Source organism: Rhipicephalus microplus, unplaced genomic scaffold (assembly GCF_043290135.1).
Source record: "Rhipicephalus microplus isolate Deutch F79 unplaced genomic scaffold, USDA_Rmic scaffold_23, whole genome shotgun sequence".
NCBI lineage: Eukaryota > Metazoa > Arthropoda > Arachnida > Ixodida > Ixodidae > Rhipicephalus > Rhipicephalus microplus.
Window position 1 is genome coordinate 5029806 of NW_027464596.1, and position 17963 is coordinate 5047768.

Sequence of the window (17963 nt, forward strand, 5' to 3'; positions counted from 1 at the left end):
GGCTGTATCTTGAAAACTGAGACAGCTTTATCTGGAAATCACAGTTACACACACACACACACACACACACCAAAAAAAGAAACATTAACACATGCTGCTATCATGTTAAGTGCTTCGCTTTTATATCTACCAACTTTTGAATCTCGATCCCACCCCCCCGCCCCCTCTCCCGCCACGCCGCCTCCGATCCAATGAACCACGCGTAGTTGACGCGCCGCCACCGGCAATTTCGGTCCCGGCGCACAGGCGTATACTTTAGAGTGCACTGACATCGCGCAGTGCAGGGCCGTCAACTATTTTCGTGTTCATCTAAATAGCGATTGCCATGGCCGGGAGTCGATCCCAAGACGTGCAAGTCTGCAGTCGAGCACCATAGCTGCTGGACCTGCCGGGTGGGTATAATTTTTTTTGATGCGTTGTGAAGGCAAAATATCACCTGAATCTTTTACTGTCGACTACAGGTAACGTTTTCGCGAACTCGCGGTGCTTTTATTCAGCTTCACATATGCGTTGCGCATCCACTCACTTCGAAACCTTCCTCTAGGCTTTGAGATGCGTGATTCTCAAACCGATTCGTCTGCAGATCCCTATTTATTTCTTTATTGCCGCACGTCTAAATTAAAGCTACGTTATTTTCGCAAACTATGGCTTTCGTGGGTGCAAAATGCCGACTAGCAAACGAATGCCGATCGATCACAATCCCTCGCGCGTACCTTTCCTCCATCGACTAAACAGGTGCGCATATTGAAAATGTACTGCGGTTTGTCTACTAAGTCTGTCTTGCTTTGCAGAGAGAGGAAATTAAATGTGTGGGTAGATGAAAACTAACGTCGAACACCACATTTACGAGTGCAAGTTGTTATGCTGAACTAAAGCGTCATGCCTATCTCGTTGACGAAACCACTTAGTGCCAGTTCGTTCCGAAATCAGTTCGTCCCGCACTCAAGTAATCAGCCGACTCGATTCAAGGCAGCGTTACCTCATGGCCGATGTTTTCGCGACTCTCTGGTTGTGCCTGTACAGCGTTCGAAGCAGTCAAATCGCATTTCAGAATGACGGCTATAAACCAGCAACTAGCACCTAAAATGCTGCAATATGCGGCTGGTCTCACGTTTGCGCGCGCGCCGAAGAAGATGGCGGACAGCGCCTTCGGCGTTGTCGAGAAATGACACTCCATATTTCGAATATCCCTGAATCTAACAACAGTCAACGCAAATTTATCTCCGTAAGGGTCAGCATAAGCTCTGTTCTTCTTTTGTTTTGAATACTCTAGGTTATACAGTCGTAAATTATTCCCGCTGCCCTAAATATTTCCCTTCCGCACAAAGTATAACCAAGCATTCTCGAGAAGAATGTGACAGAAAAACTGTGGTCGGTGTTTCCTCTGTGTACACCTTCAAACCTCGCCTCTCAGTAGTATTTCCAGGAAGTGCCACTATCCAATCTATCCTCTTTGATCATGGACTAGCTCGCTTCTCCCTCAAGCCCACAGGTACTAACGTGACAGCGCTAAAAGTTCGTTCCGTCGTAATTGCTCACTGGCTCACATACATAGAAAGCTTATTATTCTCTCGGCAGAGCATTACGGTCCGTTGATAAAATAAGCCACCCGCATCTTTTCTCGGGGGGAACCCGAGTGAATGCGCCATGATGTAATGTGGGTATCGCGTGAATTTTGCGTAATTAGTTATGGTATGGGGATACCCAATTGTAGTTTTATCATCTCTCACTAGTCGTATTTGTTGAATTTATTTATTTATTCAATAAACTTACCCTCACGGTTTTTAACTATTGTGAAAGCCGAGGAAAGACGCCGTGCCATGCTACTCGTACGTTGCTTCAAGAGCTACATCGATGGTTTCAAGTCCAACGATACCATTAATTGAGCGGCCATTTCGTCCCGTGTGCCCTTTCCGCGCTCAGTGGTTTCCATAAATCTGACAGAGTACGCGTACTTCTTCTGTTGTCATAGAACGTATGTTGACATTTGGCAGCATGTGCCCATAAGTACGTGTGAGGGATGAAGTGGTCGCCACTTGTGCTCGAAAATATTAAATCGAGGTGGTTCTGGAAAATATTACTGCATGAATCAAAGCAAAATGGCATGCTTCGTTCGAAAAGCATGTCTTATCGTTCTTTACGTTTGCCCTTTTCCATTTATCGATTCGTTCTTGAAAATGTGCGAAATATCATGTGCCAATAAAAAGAAAAGAGAACATTTTCACTGAACAAGCGGCTACAAACGCGTCGCAGAATAAGTGACCAGTGAAAGAGCGAGAGACTGTGCGATGCACCGTCTGCTGCCGGCTTCCAGTCCGAGAAGAGTAGACGACGGCGAACCGCTTCACCGCAAGCTTCAGACTATGGGATTCACGCGCGCGCTCGCCCGTTTGTTTTCGTCCTGCTAAATTATGGTCAATGATGCGGCGATGGCGTAGTGGTTAGAGCATCCGCCTCGCATGCAAGAGGTCCGTGGTTCAAATCCGGGTGCCGCGCAGTTCCCAACCGGATAAAAAAAAATCCGCGTGTTGATGAAACTGCATTAAGAGGCCTGGGGTGCGGCCTCACCAGTAACCACCGCAGGGAACGCACTCCCTCACCAGAGAAGGATTGGCCACCCTGGTGCAGTATCTGGCCACTACCTGCCACATGCATACGTCAAATAACTCACGGCCCTCAGTCCCCAGCAGCTGCGAAGCAACTGACCACGGCGGCGGTCAGATCTGCAACGCAGCAGAGGGTGCTAAGAATCTCTGGATCCGGACAGGCCATCATTGGAACCTGAACATGGCAACGTTTAATGCTAGAACATTATCTAGTGAGGGAAGTCTAGCTGCCCTATTCGAGGAGCTAGAGGGTGTTAAATGGGATATAATAGGGCTCAGTGAGGTTAGGAGGACAGATGAGGCCTATACGGTGCTACAGAATGGGCACGTCCTTTGCTATCGGGGCTTTGCAGACAGAAGAGAACTGGGAGTGGGGTTCCTAATTCACAGACACATAGCTGGCAACATAGAGGAATACTATAGCATTAATGAAAGGGTGGTAGGTATCGTAATTAAACTGAATAAAAGATACAAGATGAAGGTAGTACAGGTTTACGCACCTACATCCAGTCTTGATGACGCTTCAGTTGAAAGCTTCTATGAAGACGTGGAATCGGCAATGAGTAAGGTAAAAACACAGTATACTATAGTGATGGGCGACTTTAATGCAAAGGTAGGGAAGAATCAGGCTGGAGACCAAGCAGTAGGAGATTATGGCATCGGTACTAGAAACGCCAGAGGAGTGCTACTAGTAGAATTCGCAGAACGCAATAATTTACGGATTTTGAATACCTTCTACCGAAAACGAGAAAACCGCAAGTGGACATGGAGGAGCCCAAATGGCGAAAATAAGAACGAAATAGACTTTATAATGAGTGCACACCCAGGAATTGTGCAGGATGTGGAGGTGGTTGGCAAGGTACGATGCAGTGACCATAGAATGGTGCGGTCTCGAATTCGCCTAGACTTGAAGAAGGAACGACAGAAACTGATACGCAAGAAGCCAATCAATCAGCTAGCACTGAGAGGGAAAGTACAGGAATTCAGAGTGTCGCTGCAGAACAGGTACTCGGCTCTTAGTGAGGAAACCAACCTTAGCATAGATACAATGAATAATAATCTGACGAGTATCATTACGGAGTGTGCAGTGGAAGTTGGAGGCAGGGTAGTTAGACAGGACACTGGCAAGCTTTCCCAGGAAACGAAGAATCTCATTAAGAAGCGTCAAACCATGAAAGTGTCAAGTACAACAGACAAAATAGAACTGGCAGAGCTTTCGAAGTTGATTAATAGACGTAAGGTATGCGATGTAAAAAGGCATAACATGGAGAGAATTGAACACGCTCTGAAAGACGGAGGAAGCGTCAAAGCAGTGAAGAGGAAACTTGGGATAGGCAGAAGTCGGATGTATGCACTAAGGGACAAAGAAGGCAAAATAACTACCAATATAGATAGGATAGTTAAAATAGCGGAGGAGTTTTACAGAGACCTGTACAGTAGCCGAGACAACCACGACCTTAATACTATAAGAACTAGCAGTAACCCAGATGACACCCCACCAGTAATGATAGAAGAAGTCAGAAAAGCTTTGGAGAGCTTGCAAAGAGGCAAAGCTGCTGGTGAGGATCAGGTAACATCAGATCTGCTGAAAGATGGAGGACAGATTAGGTTAGAAAAACTAGCCACCCTGTTTACGAGGTGTCTCCTGACGGGAAGAGTACCAGAGTCTTGGAAGAACGCTAACATCATCTTAATACATAAGAAAGGAGATGACAAGGAGTTGAAGAATTACAGGCCGATCAGCTTGCTCTCTGTAGTATACAAGCTATTTACAAAGGTAATTGCTAACAGAGTAAAGAAAACATTAGAATTCAATCAACCAAAGGAACAAGCAGGATTTCGAACAGGCTACTCAATAATTGACCACATCCGTACTACCAATCAGGTAATAGAAAAATGCTCAGAGTATAACCAACCACTATACATAGCCTTCATAGATTACGAGAAGGCATTTGATTCAGTAGAAATATCAGCCGTCATGCAGACACTGTGGAATCAGGGCGTAGATGAAGTATATATAAACATTCTGGAAGAAATCTACAGGGGATCAATTGCTACCATAATGCTTCATAAAGAAAGCAACAGAATACCAATCAAGAAGGGTGTAAGGCAGGGGGACACAATCTCCCCAATGCTATTTACCGCGTGCTTACAGAAAGTTTTGAGAAGCCTAGAATGGGAACAGTTAGGGATAAGAGTTAATGGAGAATACCTTAGTAACCTGCGCTTCGCTCATGACATTGCATTGCTGAGTAACTCAGGGGACGAATTGCAACTCATGATTAAGGAGTTAGACAAGGAGAGCAGAAAGGTGGGTCTTAAAATTAATCTTCAGAAAACGAAAGTAATGTACAACACCCTCAGAAAGGGGCTGCGCTTCGAGATAGGTAATAGTGCACTTGAAGTTGTAAAATACTATGTCTACTTAGAGCAGGTAATAACCGCAGAGCCGAACCACGAGATTGAAGTAACTTGAAGAATAAGAATGGGGTGGAGCACATTCGGCAAGCACTCCCAAATTATGACAGGTAGATTGCCACTATCCTTCAAGAGGAACGTATATAACAGCTGTATCTTGCCGGTACTTAGCTACGGAGCAGAAACCTGGAGACTTACAAAGAGGGTTCAGCTTAAATTGAGGACGACGCAGCGAGCAATGGAGTGAAAAATGGTAGGTATAACCTTAAGAGACAAGAAGAGAGCAAAGTGGATTAGGGGACAAACGGGGGTTAAGGATATCATAGTTGAAATAAAGAAGCGGAAATGGACATGGGCCGGGCATGTAGCGCGTAGACAGGATAACCGCTGGTCATTAAGGGTAACTAACTGTATTCCCAGAGAAGGGAAGCGGCTTAGGGGGAGACAGAAGGTTAGGTGGGCAGATGAGATTAAGAAGTTTGCGGGTATAAATTGGCAGCAGCAAGCACAGGACCGGGTTAACTGGCGGAACATGGGAGAGGCCTTTGTCCTGCAGTGGACGTAGTCAGGCTGATGATGATGATGATGATGAAACTATGGTCGGTTGTTCAGCCATTGGCTGCTACAACTTGATCGTGAAAGGTAAACGCAGGTATGAATTCCCATGCAATGAAGAAAGAAAAAATGAGGTGGGCCGCAGCTGTGAAGAGAGCCACAGCGACAGGTAGCCTTTGAGTACCGAACGTCGAAGCCAGAGTGACTGGAAACATGTATTGAAAAAAAAAAGGAGGAGAGGTGCAGCCCTTTAGGTAATTGTAGCCGTATGAACGCAAATTATAAGCAAGCAGGTCAAAGAACTTCGACACACCACGAACTTTTCAAGTTTGAAGTACGTGCTTTATATGCATTTTCTGACTAATAATGAATAAGTTTGGAGTGTAAGCGCTGCGCAGTTCACTCCCTATACACATATTCGGTGCAAACTAACTTTAACTGTGAAGCTATTAAGGGTAGATGTAGCTTGTGCAGCCTACACGGATGAACCGCGCAGCCTGCACGAAACCTGTTATCATCGCAAGAGCACGTGCCGCAGAAATTTGCATGATTCGACTGCTAAGCATTCGTCAACTAAAATGAAGAACGCTACAGTTAGCCCAACAGCAAATGGCTGCGAAGCGATGGTGACGAGGTGACGACCCCAAGTGCGTACAACGAGAGAATATCAGGGAACGGGAAGAGCAACGGCATGGAAGACCACACAAGGATCAAAGGCCTATACGCCAACGACGATGTGCCCGTACGTGAAGGGGAAGAGCGAACGCTTGGTTTCAGCCACTTTCAGTGTGAGCTTCTGTCTATGGAGTTCGGACATTCCAATTGTGTCTGGGAATGCGTGTGGATTAAATTGAAGTTCTCTCCGCAGAGAGTTACGTAAAAAAAAATTGCCCGCAGCTTCCCTCGGGGGAACACTGAGGAGGATGCGGAGCATATAATTGGTTAACGGGGTGGTCAAGTGCGACTTACTTGGGTCGATGGCTAAATTGGTTAACGTGGTTGTGAAATGGGGTGTTAAATTGCGACTTAATTGGGTCGATGGCTAAATTGGTTAACGTGGTTGTAGGAGGGGGTGTTAAATGAGTGAACACGTACACACGTATGCGAAAGGGCGGCGCTGGTCGAAGGGACGTCGATCATTGTGTTTGTGGATTCGTTGGAATTCATTTCACCGCGACCTTGGACGTCGACGCGCCGTACAAACCAACCGACGAGCGGCAACTGAGCGAGTGAGCGCCGACCTTGAGTATATATACAGCGCGCCCCGCCACGGTGGTCTAGTGGCTAAGGCACTCGGCTGCTGACCCGCAGGGCGCGGGTTCAAATCCCGGCTGCGGCGGCTGCATTTCCGATGGAGGCGGAAATGTTGTAGGCCCGTGTGCTCAGATTTGGGTGCACGTTAAAGAACCCCAGGTGGTCTAAATTTCCGGAGCCCTCCACTACGGCGTCTCTCATAATCATATAGTGGTTTTGGGACGTTAAACCCCACATATCAATCAATCATGAGTATATATACAGCGCGACGGCGCATGCACTGTCAGCTGTTGAATGTTCTCGAAGCGCGACGGCGCATGCGCGTCCACTGGAGAATCAGGAGAATTGTAGAATGTTCTCGAAGGGGAGAAGCGCGCGCGGCACAGATGGTGGGTGACGGTGCATGCGCGCGTCAGCTGTCGAATGTTCGAGAAGGGGGAGAAGCGCAACGGCGCATGCGCGCGCGACAGCTGCCGATGTTCTCGAAGCGTGACGGCGCATGCGCGCGCGTCAGCTGCCGATGTTCTCGAAGCGTGACGGCGCATGCGCGCTACATTATACAGCTAGCGAATGTTCGTGAAGAGGAGAAGCGCACGCGGTGTGTAGAGGAGGAAGGATGCACAGATGGTGGAGGAGTGAAGCGCGCGCGGTGTGTAGAGGAGGAAGGGATGCACAGATGGTGGAAGAAGGAGGAGGAAGCTTGCGGACGGCGCCGCACTACAAGCCTCGAGTATTAGATGCTCCGCATCTAAAAAATCAAGTATCACGCAGCGAAAGCATTGTAACAGCCTAGAAGAAACCTTTAAACTACCTGCATGAACTAGCGAGCGCCTAGAAACAACAGATCATACACATCAGTATTTAGAACTGCCCATTTTCTTGTTTCAAACGTTGTGCGAATTAGTGGTAATTTCCGCAATTTTCGGTCAACAGGAATTTCGATACATCTTAACTTCTAGCCTGAACGGTTGCCTCTTTCTAGTTTTCTAGTGCATGAGGATAATAATTATTGTAGCTAGCCGGCTTTATTAAAAACCACCAGCGGTGACTACCGTATGCTTGCGTTGCTTCCGCAAAACAGGTACAGGCTTTCTGTTTGCCTTGCTATGAGGTGAAATCCCCAAATTTTTATTACTCTGATGTTATTGAAAAATATGCACGCCTTCCCTAACCAAAGTTGGCACATTAGTTCCCATTTGAGGCAAATTTTGCTGTCAAAAAAAAAAAAAAGTGAAGCTCACATGCTTTTCATGCTAATTCTGAGGCTGCACGTATAATTTCTACTGCAGCAGTCTCGTTTTGATGCCACCGAACTGCGAAATGAGAAAGCGCTTCGCTTTGAAGAAATTGATGTGGCTATCAGTCTCATTCTCGTTCTCACCTCTGAAAGAATATTTTTGACAATGAACTTACAACTATCCCTTAGGAAGATGGAGCAAGGAGTGATTTCCGTGCATTTAAATGCTGTCACAACTGCTGAAGATATTTTTACATCTCTCTGTGTAAACCTGCGCTACAAGACCTTAAGCAAAAACAAAACAAAACCAAAAAGAGATCCACAGTGTTTTTGTACATTCCGCAAAGCATCAAACGTTCCTTACGTTCTCTCACTTCTTCGAAAATAAATACTTGTTGCACAGTCCCCAAAAAAGATCTCTCCCTGTTAATTTGAAGGAAAGCTCTTTCCTTCAGAATAACTCAATAATTGTGTTGGTCCCTCACAGAAGCTGTTGGCCAAAGACAGGCATAACGCTCCTTGCACAGTTGCTAAAAATTGTTGCTGTGTTTGTCACCACTGCATCTCAAGATGATTGGATGGGATGCATAAAGTACCACCACATCGCATCGAACAATACATTCGGTCGGCCGTGCTCACTTATTTATTCTATGTTCTGAGCTTCAGCATGGTTGCGAATGCTATTACCCACACCTTCTCTTCATCTCGTTGCGAAGCTTCAGCTGAGTTTACCTTTTGTTTCCTCCTGCACTTCATCTCCCTCGCATAGCGATAGAATTTTTTTTTTCGACGATCGAACGCGTCTGGCACACCTGCACCTATCAGAAATGCAACCTCCTCCGAGGCGCTTTAAAACTCCTGGAGCTGTGCTGTAACAAAAGGAAACAACGTTTTAAAGTATGATGCGCACGCAAGAACGAATTACCGAGAAGAGCTTGGGGACTGTTGTTTCGATTCGCGGCGGTCTCCGTTTGCACGAGTTTCAACAGCACTTGCACAGAGCATGACTTCAACGGGAGCCCTACTTTGGAAGCGAAGCGAGTCAAAACTCTATCAACAATGAAAGAGCCGTGAAACTACTGCCAGAATCTGATGCATACCCACGATTATGTTTGTTTCTTTTTTACCGAGGTAATGCGCAACGTTTCGAAATTAAAATCAGTCCTTCCGCTTTCTTCTTTTTCTCTACTGATGTGCGATCAAAGCACTGCTCTTTGAAGAGAGATTTCACGTCAAAAAGGGTTGTTTCATCAAAAAGGTCTTGTTTCATCCGCATCTGTCGATTGAATGCATGCTGTTTCTGTGTAGTTGGAGCATTTAAATTAGATCATGTAACTCAATGAACGTTCACCATCTTCGTGTGTTCGTACATTTCCTGTATTCATATACCCTAACGGTCATTTATGACATCAGTAATAGAAGTTTCAGACAGTTATTAAAAAAAGGGGTGAGAGGCAACAACAATATCGGTAAATTTCAAAGAAAAGGCTAAATGCACTAAACGTGGTTGCACGAACAAGGGTGTAGGAAAGGACAATGGTAATATCCAATTAAAAACGAAGACAGTGAGACAAAGTTATGAAATGAACGGTGCAAAAAATGTTCACTTACTATTTTATTCGTTAGCCAACCAAGTACATGCCTTCGTGCTTACATCCTTTCGCAATTTCAACAATTACCGAGACGAGAAATGTAGACTTTAGTGTAATCATACACTCTAAAAAAAGATCTGTATTTGGTAAGTGTTTTGGCACACAACAGTAATTGTCATCTACTTCGAGTACACTTTCGTCGCGTTGTCACTACGCTTCCAGTCATTCGCGGCCACGAACGGCGCGCGCGTTACCAAAGTGACATAGTAGTCTTGACAGAAAAGTGGCTAGCGCCGGGTTTTTCAGAACGAAAGCGCGAGAAAGTAAGATGACGATTATTGTTCTGAAGGAGAACTACTCCCAGAATACTTCATTTTTTATTAGATTGTGCATGCTTCCTAAGCGTCTGTAAGCACTTATGAGGACAACATGATGCGCGTTCTACGTCCATTGAGGCAATTAGCGAAGTGCACATATGGAGGTCCCCTCAACAGCGCTCCACAAAGATGGGGAGTCGGAAAGAAAAGAATGTTAGGGATAAAGGAAAGGGAAATAATGGAAAAACTAAAAATTCGGCCCCGTCCTGTCGGCGCGCGCGCGTCACCTCTGAGCCAAAAAAAGCGGTCAAGTAAGTCGACAGGCAAAATAAGAATGAAAACATACATCACGTGACACAATCATGGGTGCGTGAACAGGTTCTCATCGTAGGAATGTTCAACTTACAACTTCCAAATGGAAGGTAAGTGGGCACGTATCTTAAGAACACCCGAACAGCAAACCACTTTCTAAAAACAGCGCCGAGAGCTGATTCGTGTGAGAATTCATGTTCGATGGGTCCATACAGCTGCCCGGACAAAAGAACAGGAACTGGAGGCTAAGCATAAGGCAACTGCGCACCGAGGATCATGCAGCCTTCGAAGCCGAATGCTAGCGACAATGGAGGAAGCGGCCTGTATACTAGCGGAGCAGCGTCAACGAGGCAATGGCGGAAACGTGTTTACCAGAGCCGATAGCCACCTTCAGTGTGAATTTCTTGACTGGCACTTCGGCTTCTGCTCCGACGCCTGCAACCTCCGGTGACCGAGCGTTCCAGCCTTGCTTGTTAACCATTTCTACGGACTACTTGGGTGGTGTTTTTTTTTCGTACGTTTGTCGACAGTTTACAGAAACAAACAGTACTTACCCGAAAGGATTTTTTTTTTTCACACTAAACGTTTGACAGTCTATCGGTAGAGAAAATTGCGTACTATAAGAAACAATTACCTTTCGCCATGTGTATGCTTCTGTAACCGATGCTACACTGCGCAACAGCTACAAAGGAACCGTTTCTTAGAAGTTTGGTCAAGACCTTTCAATGAGTATGACTGTGGTTGTTCTCGCCTATCTAAATATTACTACAAAGGAGAAGTGGCTGTAAATGTAGAGATGCTTGGAGCAAGTACGACAATGAGCTCGAAATACGCATGACGCGACGCGAACGAAAAGAAAAACAACAAGATAAGTAGAAGGACGTATCGAGCTGGCATTTTCAACGTTTGTGGGGATAAATATGGGATTTTCTAATAACACAAGAGAGGGAAATCTAGTACTAGTGTCTGTGGGGGCTGCAGCGTTTACTGCTTCAGTTAGTATAGGAATGATAGGCTGTGCTGTACATGTATTAAATGCGAAGCATTTCTTAGCGAACTTCGGCGACTATGAGCGTATCTATCTATCTATCTATCTATCTATCTATCTATCTATCTATCTATCTATCTATCTATCTATCTATCTATCTATCTATCTATCTATCTATCTATCTATCTATCTATCTATCTATCTATCTATCTATCTATCTATCTATCTATCTATCTATCTATCTATCTATCTATCTATCTATCTATCTATCTATCTATCTATCTATCTATCTATCTATCTATCTATCTATCTATCTATCTATCTATCTATCTATCTATCTATCTATCTATCTATCTATCTATCTATCTATCTATCTATCTATCTATCTATCTATCTATCTGTCTGTCTGTCTGTCTGTCTATCTATCTATCTATCTGTCTGTCTGTCTGTCTGTCTGTCTGTCTGTCTGTCTGTCTGTCTGTCTGTCTGTCTGTCTGTCTGTCTGTCTGTCTGTCTGTCTGTCTGTCTGTCTGTCTGTCTGTCTGTCTGTCTGTCTGTCTGTCTAACCGCTTGTGTTTGGATGCTCTCGTTGTCACCCCCTTAAATTCGCGTGAACCAAAATTAGCATAGAAGGGTAAAATGGCTTGATGAATATGACGTGTTGGTGAAGAGATGAATAATGTCACAATCCCGTCGCGCACCTCGTCAAACACTTCCCGCCAGACAGTGGCCCATACCCACGGGCCAGTGTGTGCCGCTTGTAATGCGGGTATGTGACACATGTGATTGACACTTAGTATCTACCCTAAAACGACGAGAACCACATTGCAAATAGTAACGCGCAAGCGTTAAGAAATACCCGACATCGGTAGTGTCAACCCGACAAATACAAAGAATAAATGTCATGGTCCCAGCTGGAATCGAACCCAAGAATTCTGCGTGGCAATAAAGCATTTTACCAGTGCTACGCCAGGTCTCAGAACTACTTTTCAAATAGACGCTAATCTTGATGAAACGTCAATAGTGGTTGCAGTGCTGCCTATCAAACTTTATAAATATTACATATGTGCCCCTTGAATACCGCCGTCGCGTCGTGTTCACGTCTATTGTGGTTAGTTGCCATGCGCTGAAGCTGATTTATCTAGCAGCGTCCAGGGCCAGCATCCTCGCGAGCATCAGCGCTTTATATCAGCGTCTGGTGTTGCTAATACGCATGTTCAAGTTGGCATCATTGCACAAGTGCAAACAACTGGTTATATAAACTTCTGCAACTCTTCAACATGTCTGTGTGTGCAACATATGTACATATATTTAGCGTCATTTCATTATGTGTCGCTCAATGAAAAAATTGTAACACGGTCACCTTTCTTCCGCATGCTTTGCGTAACGTCGATTCCCAGGTACGTGGGTTCTGCCGAATTTTTTTCTGAGCACCATTCTACTTGTTACATTCGGCTTCGTGTGGCTTGCGGCTGCTTGTCGTAGGCTGATTGTCAACAAAACTTCGGTGGTACCACTTTGCCTCCTTGACCTTCTAGGTTCCCCAATTCAAATCGACTCACGAACGATACAACAACCCATTGCTTTATGCGAAACGGAATCCAACACTTTTTCTGCTGGAGTCGTGGGTTTCATGAAGTCAGCAGGCAGAAAAAGGGTGTTCGCACTTGCTGTCATGGCTACTAGTAGCGCTTACTAGCACTCGTAGCTCAGGCGGTCATGCATCGGATACATTATTCGAAAGTTTTACGTTCCTTTCCGTTTCTTTCATCCTATTGGCAAGTTATCTTTTCTTTTCCTCCAGTTTACTTTCTTTACATTTACCTCAAATTACTATAAATAACATAGATGTACTTTCTTTGGCTTTGTGGTCTGTTCTAATTAAGAATAAAGCCACAAGTGCGTCTGAAGAACCAAGCACGAATATTAGGCAAATGAATGTTCTACCCTTATTTCCTATGGTGGCTAAAAAATCGCAGCGCTAGATTTTCCTGTAGTGCTTAATTAAGAAACTTTAATAGGCTAAAGAAAGCTGGTTCGCGAGGAGAGCAATGGAGACTAGAACGGCTTGTATTCGCGTCTCTAGGCTATGATACTGGGCTTCTTCGGTGTGCCGTCGACATTGACGAAGATGCTGCAAGCTTTCGCGGTGAACAAGTCTTGACTAGAGGCTGGATTATAGGCAAGTGCCTATCTTGTTCTTTGCGCTCCTATCATGTCATTTTGATATGTCAGCATGAATTCGAGGTTAAGAAGGGCTTTTATGGTGTTTTTAGAGTTCCTATAAATGCCTAATTTGGGTGTTTCTGCCTAAATGCCTATAAGTGACTATAAATGCCATTTTATAAATGAGCGCGTATATAAGCGCGTATATCAACCCAAATTTTTTTTCGGGCGTGGTGTGAAACCGTTATTCATATAAAAATGGCAGAATTGATATTTTCAAACTCTATAAGGTTCAACAAGGACAAAGCTGACATGCTGCGAGTGATTAGAGGAGGGGCATGAGGAGTGCAAAAAAGCTATTACTGCAGCCCTAAGTGGAAGCACGTGTCAGCGTCTGCAGGAAAAGGAGGAAAGAGAATTAAAGATTGGGTAAGAAAATAAAAGTGATGTCTGTGGCTGAGGACATGGAGACCACCTTCTACAAATAGATGTCCAGTGCCCTGAAGGAACTGAAGAACCACCCTGAAAACATGGGTTTGCGGTGAGAAAAAAAAGAGCAGGTTTTTCTGGGCAGCTGCGGGTAGCTAGAGAACGAAGGAAAAACCATGGAGGACCACTCATGGAATGCTCTTGTTGATTCAAAGATGGCGAAGGTGACCAGGTCGTTACACTTTATACGGCAAAGCCTGAGACAGGCGCCGGCATGTTTTCAATCAACGGTGTATTTAGCATAGATTCACTGCATGCTTAAATATGCTTGTTCCGTATGAGATCCCTTGTCATATGTCTTTGACAAACATGAAAAAATACAGAACGACGCTTCAAGGTTTGTTCTAAGCCATTACTAAGGAATTACAGCTGTAACAATATAAAAAATTAACTAGGTCGGGAATTATTATCATCACAATAAATTAAAGTGTTGTTAAGGTTCCTATGTCATACTAAACTCACATACGAAAATGTATGTACCTAAGCAGCCCTCTTCGCGCAACGGTAATTAGGATTTGAGAATGTCGTGTCAAATGTATTTTTCCAATAATTTGTTTTTGTTAGTTTCATGACAGAACGAAATGACTTATAAAGAGAAGAAAGTGTGCTGGGTCAATGAATGCGTGTTTTCTTTCACATTGTATGTAATCCATCTGCTGCAGCGTCTTCAGGTAAAAAAATGTGATGTGCATGCGGGTTTTGTTTTGTTCGTAATGTACTTTTGAATCGCCTCTTTTTAGGTGACATAATGAGTTGTAGTTAGACACTAGGCGTTCTCGCGTGCCCAATAAAAAGCATTCTACCATGGTGATTTTTTAAATTGGTTCACTACATGCTACCAAAGCTTGATGTCGAAAAGCAAGCTTGAATGTCTTGCCTCGCCCCGCCGCGGTGGTCTAGTGGCTAAGGTACTCCGCTGCTGACCCACAGGGCGCGGGTTGAAATCCCGGCTGCGGCGGCTGCATTTCCGATGGAGGTGGAAATGTTGTAGGCCCGTGTGCTCAGATTTGGGTGCACGTTAAAGAACCCCAGGTGGTCTAAATTTCCGGAGCCCTCCACTACAGCGTCTCTCAAAATCATATAGTGGTTTTGGGACGTTAAACCCCACATATCACAATGTCTTGCCTCTCGGTCCCAGTAGCCATCGTGAGCCCTATTCCTTCCCTGTTTTCTTCAGTATGGCTAGAGAATCACATGACGCATACGCACCAAGAACAACATGCGTAAGCAAGGTCACGCGTGCATGATGTGCCCCAGCCAACTCGTGCGCGTATGGCATCGATGTTGTGTCGATTTGACGCTCTTTGTTGTGTATTACCTGTTTTTGTGGGATGGATCAGTCAGTGCGTGTACTTTAGGAGAGGCTGGCAATGATCATTTATTGTGACCGCGATACGCTACGTTGCTCCGCTGAAACTGCGGTCAGAGACGACGCACCAAACACAAGCTATGCGTTGCCAAGGTTGGCGAAGGAACGACGCAGGAACTACGAGAAGACGAACGCAAGCGGAATGGGGTAGTAGTAGTAGTAGTAGTAGTAGTAGCAGTAGTAGTAGTAGTAGTAGCATGTGTGGTTTAACGTAAAAAATCACGGTATCAATATGAGGGACGCTGTTGTGGAGATCTCCGCAAATTTTGACCGACTGGTATTCTTTAATGTGCACTGACAGTGGACAGTACACGGGCATCTACTTTTTTCATATCCATCTAGCTGTGACCGCCGCGGCCACAATCGAACTTGAGGCATTCGGGTCAGCAGCGGAGCGCCCTATAGCGACTCTTCCACCGAGGCGGACGCTAAGCGAGGGCCGATTAGTGAATAGCATCTCGAGGCTATTCAAAACAAAAATAAAAATAATAACAAGCTGAGATTCCGTTTGCACGTTTCATTATTTTTCTCAGCGTTCATTCATTACGCTGATTTTCAAAAGGCAGTGCAAAGACACAAGGAAAATGAAGACACAGAGACAAAAAGTGCTGTTTTTCTTTCCCTTTTGTTTTTGCGCTTCCCATTCAAAATCATATGAAGCACCTAGCCCAAATCAAAGTACTCCTCATTCATTCTACCCAACAGAACACCCAATTGCACATGCCAAGTAGAATAATGTCACGTGCAACACTCTTATTGAGATACTGTTTAAAATGCAGAATATAATCAGGATACGGAACATTTTTCGTCTGTTTTTATAGATACAGCTAGCATTTAACGAAGTTCTGATAATGAGCGTACAGTATGCCACGTCAGTCCACCAATTTCAACGTAAAGGAGCGACGTAAAAACAGGGCCAATCCTAGCTGTACGTCACTCCCTAGATCTTGGGCTGCATGGCCGTGAGAAGGGCAAGTAGCATTCATTAGAAATTGAGCGCTTTTCCCCGTCGTGTTATTTTTCAAATCTTAACAGGAGTGATCCGGAGTGCCCAGTGCACTATTATGCTTGTCAGCTCGGAATGCACAAACCTAGTGAGGGGCCCTTTAAGGCTTTCATTGATAGTGGATAAACTGATCCTACGCGATTAGACATAGCATGCCTGTCATCTGGTGTATCAGTGGTCTGGTTATATGCTCCTGCGCTGCCCTTCCCAGCCACAACGAAACGAAAGAGACCCATGAGAGTGTTAATTGAATGGTGGACACTTGACGCACAATGCTAGACAACAAAACAAAATACCACATACTGTGAATCGCGCGGAAAATGCATGCCTATGTTCAATCGTTGGTACCTTTCTGCTATCTTAAATATAATTTTTTTGTGTTTTGCTATAGATATAAGCCACCGATGTCGTTGTGTTGGGATAAATATTTTTTGTAGAAATTTCTTGTACCTATAAATATGACTTTGAGGGCCTAAAAGGTGTTTTATTTGCCTGTCTTTGGCGCCCAAAACACACATTTTAGTGCTTAAAATCAGGCCTCTTGCCATGACACGATTAGCTGGCCAGAGTCTCAGTAGAAAAGAAAGCCAGCAGCACTCAGGAAATCTACTACCACCGTGCCACGTCAGCTGTGGTGGGCTACACTGCCACAGAATGGAACATTACGCCAAAATTAACACGTCAAGTAAAAATTAACACGCAAAGATTAACACGTCAAGTAAACGTATGAAGATGCGAAGACAGGCAACCCGTGGATTATGCGAGAAGTACGTGAGCGCCGTGAGATGCTCTAGATTATTCTAGATGGCAGCGTCAAATTTTATATAGGTGAGGCACGACTTCGCCATGATACGAGCAGGCAGATACATGTCAGATCGAATCAACACATCCAAGTTTCCAAGGTCAGAGTCGCCAGACTGCGTGTAGGCTGGTAGGAGGAGAAAATGCTGAGGAGGATGGTTTAGTAGTTTCTAGATAAAAGTTCATCGTTTCACGTTTTTTTATGCTGTCTGTATATTAGTATTTGTGAGGGCTGTGAGTTTTCGTTTGTCGTTGATAAATGTGCTGAAGCCTGAAGCGCACTTTCAAGGAAACGCGAATGACACGAGAAGCGAAGGGCTCAAAAACACGTATTTTCAGCCTTTTTCTGCCATTGTGAACGCATTCGTGCTTATTGGAACACTTTAGAAGCGTCATCGTTAAGTTTACCTGCAACGCGTATACATGTTACTTTTGACACTCAAAGCAACTCCTGCTCTCAGCCATTATAAACACCACAGCTTAAGAAACGATAAAAAAAAAAACCAGCTGAAATCATACGCTTACAACTGCGTGTGATTGAGGACAAGAAGTGCTGGAGCCGCAGAAAAGATTGACACAAGAGATGGAAAATGTGTGCAGCGTTTGTTTGCTACCGTGAATTGAACGAAGGGGCGTATGTAAAATGCGACGCTATGCTGGCTCAGAATTTTCAGCGGAAAAGAGTTGGTCTAGAACATTAGTTTCCTGCTCCTCAGGGTGAACAAACGTTTCGAGAAAATATGCAGCTGTTGCGCCCGCGCTGTTTGTCACGAGCGTGCACCAGCATACAATTAACGCTGTAAGGAAAGGACTTAAAGACGCCGAGGAACGGCAAACCAAAATTGAAGAAGAC

The 17963-nt window shown here is 44.7% G+C and overlaps 1 long non-coding RNA gene across 1 annotated transcript in view; it reads left to right on the forward strand.

Annotated features, from left to right (window-relative positions):
* The first annotated feature begins 233 nt into the window (after nucleotides 1-233).
* Nucleotides 234-17963, forward strand: part of LOC119159881 (uncharacterized) — a 55670-nt gene continuing 37940 nt past the window's right edge. Inside the window, exon 1 of the long non-coding RNA XR_005108146.2 lies at nucleotides 234-392. This is a non-coding gene — a long non-coding RNA (uncharacterized LOC119159881). The remainder of the gene's footprint in view (nucleotides 393-17963) is intronic.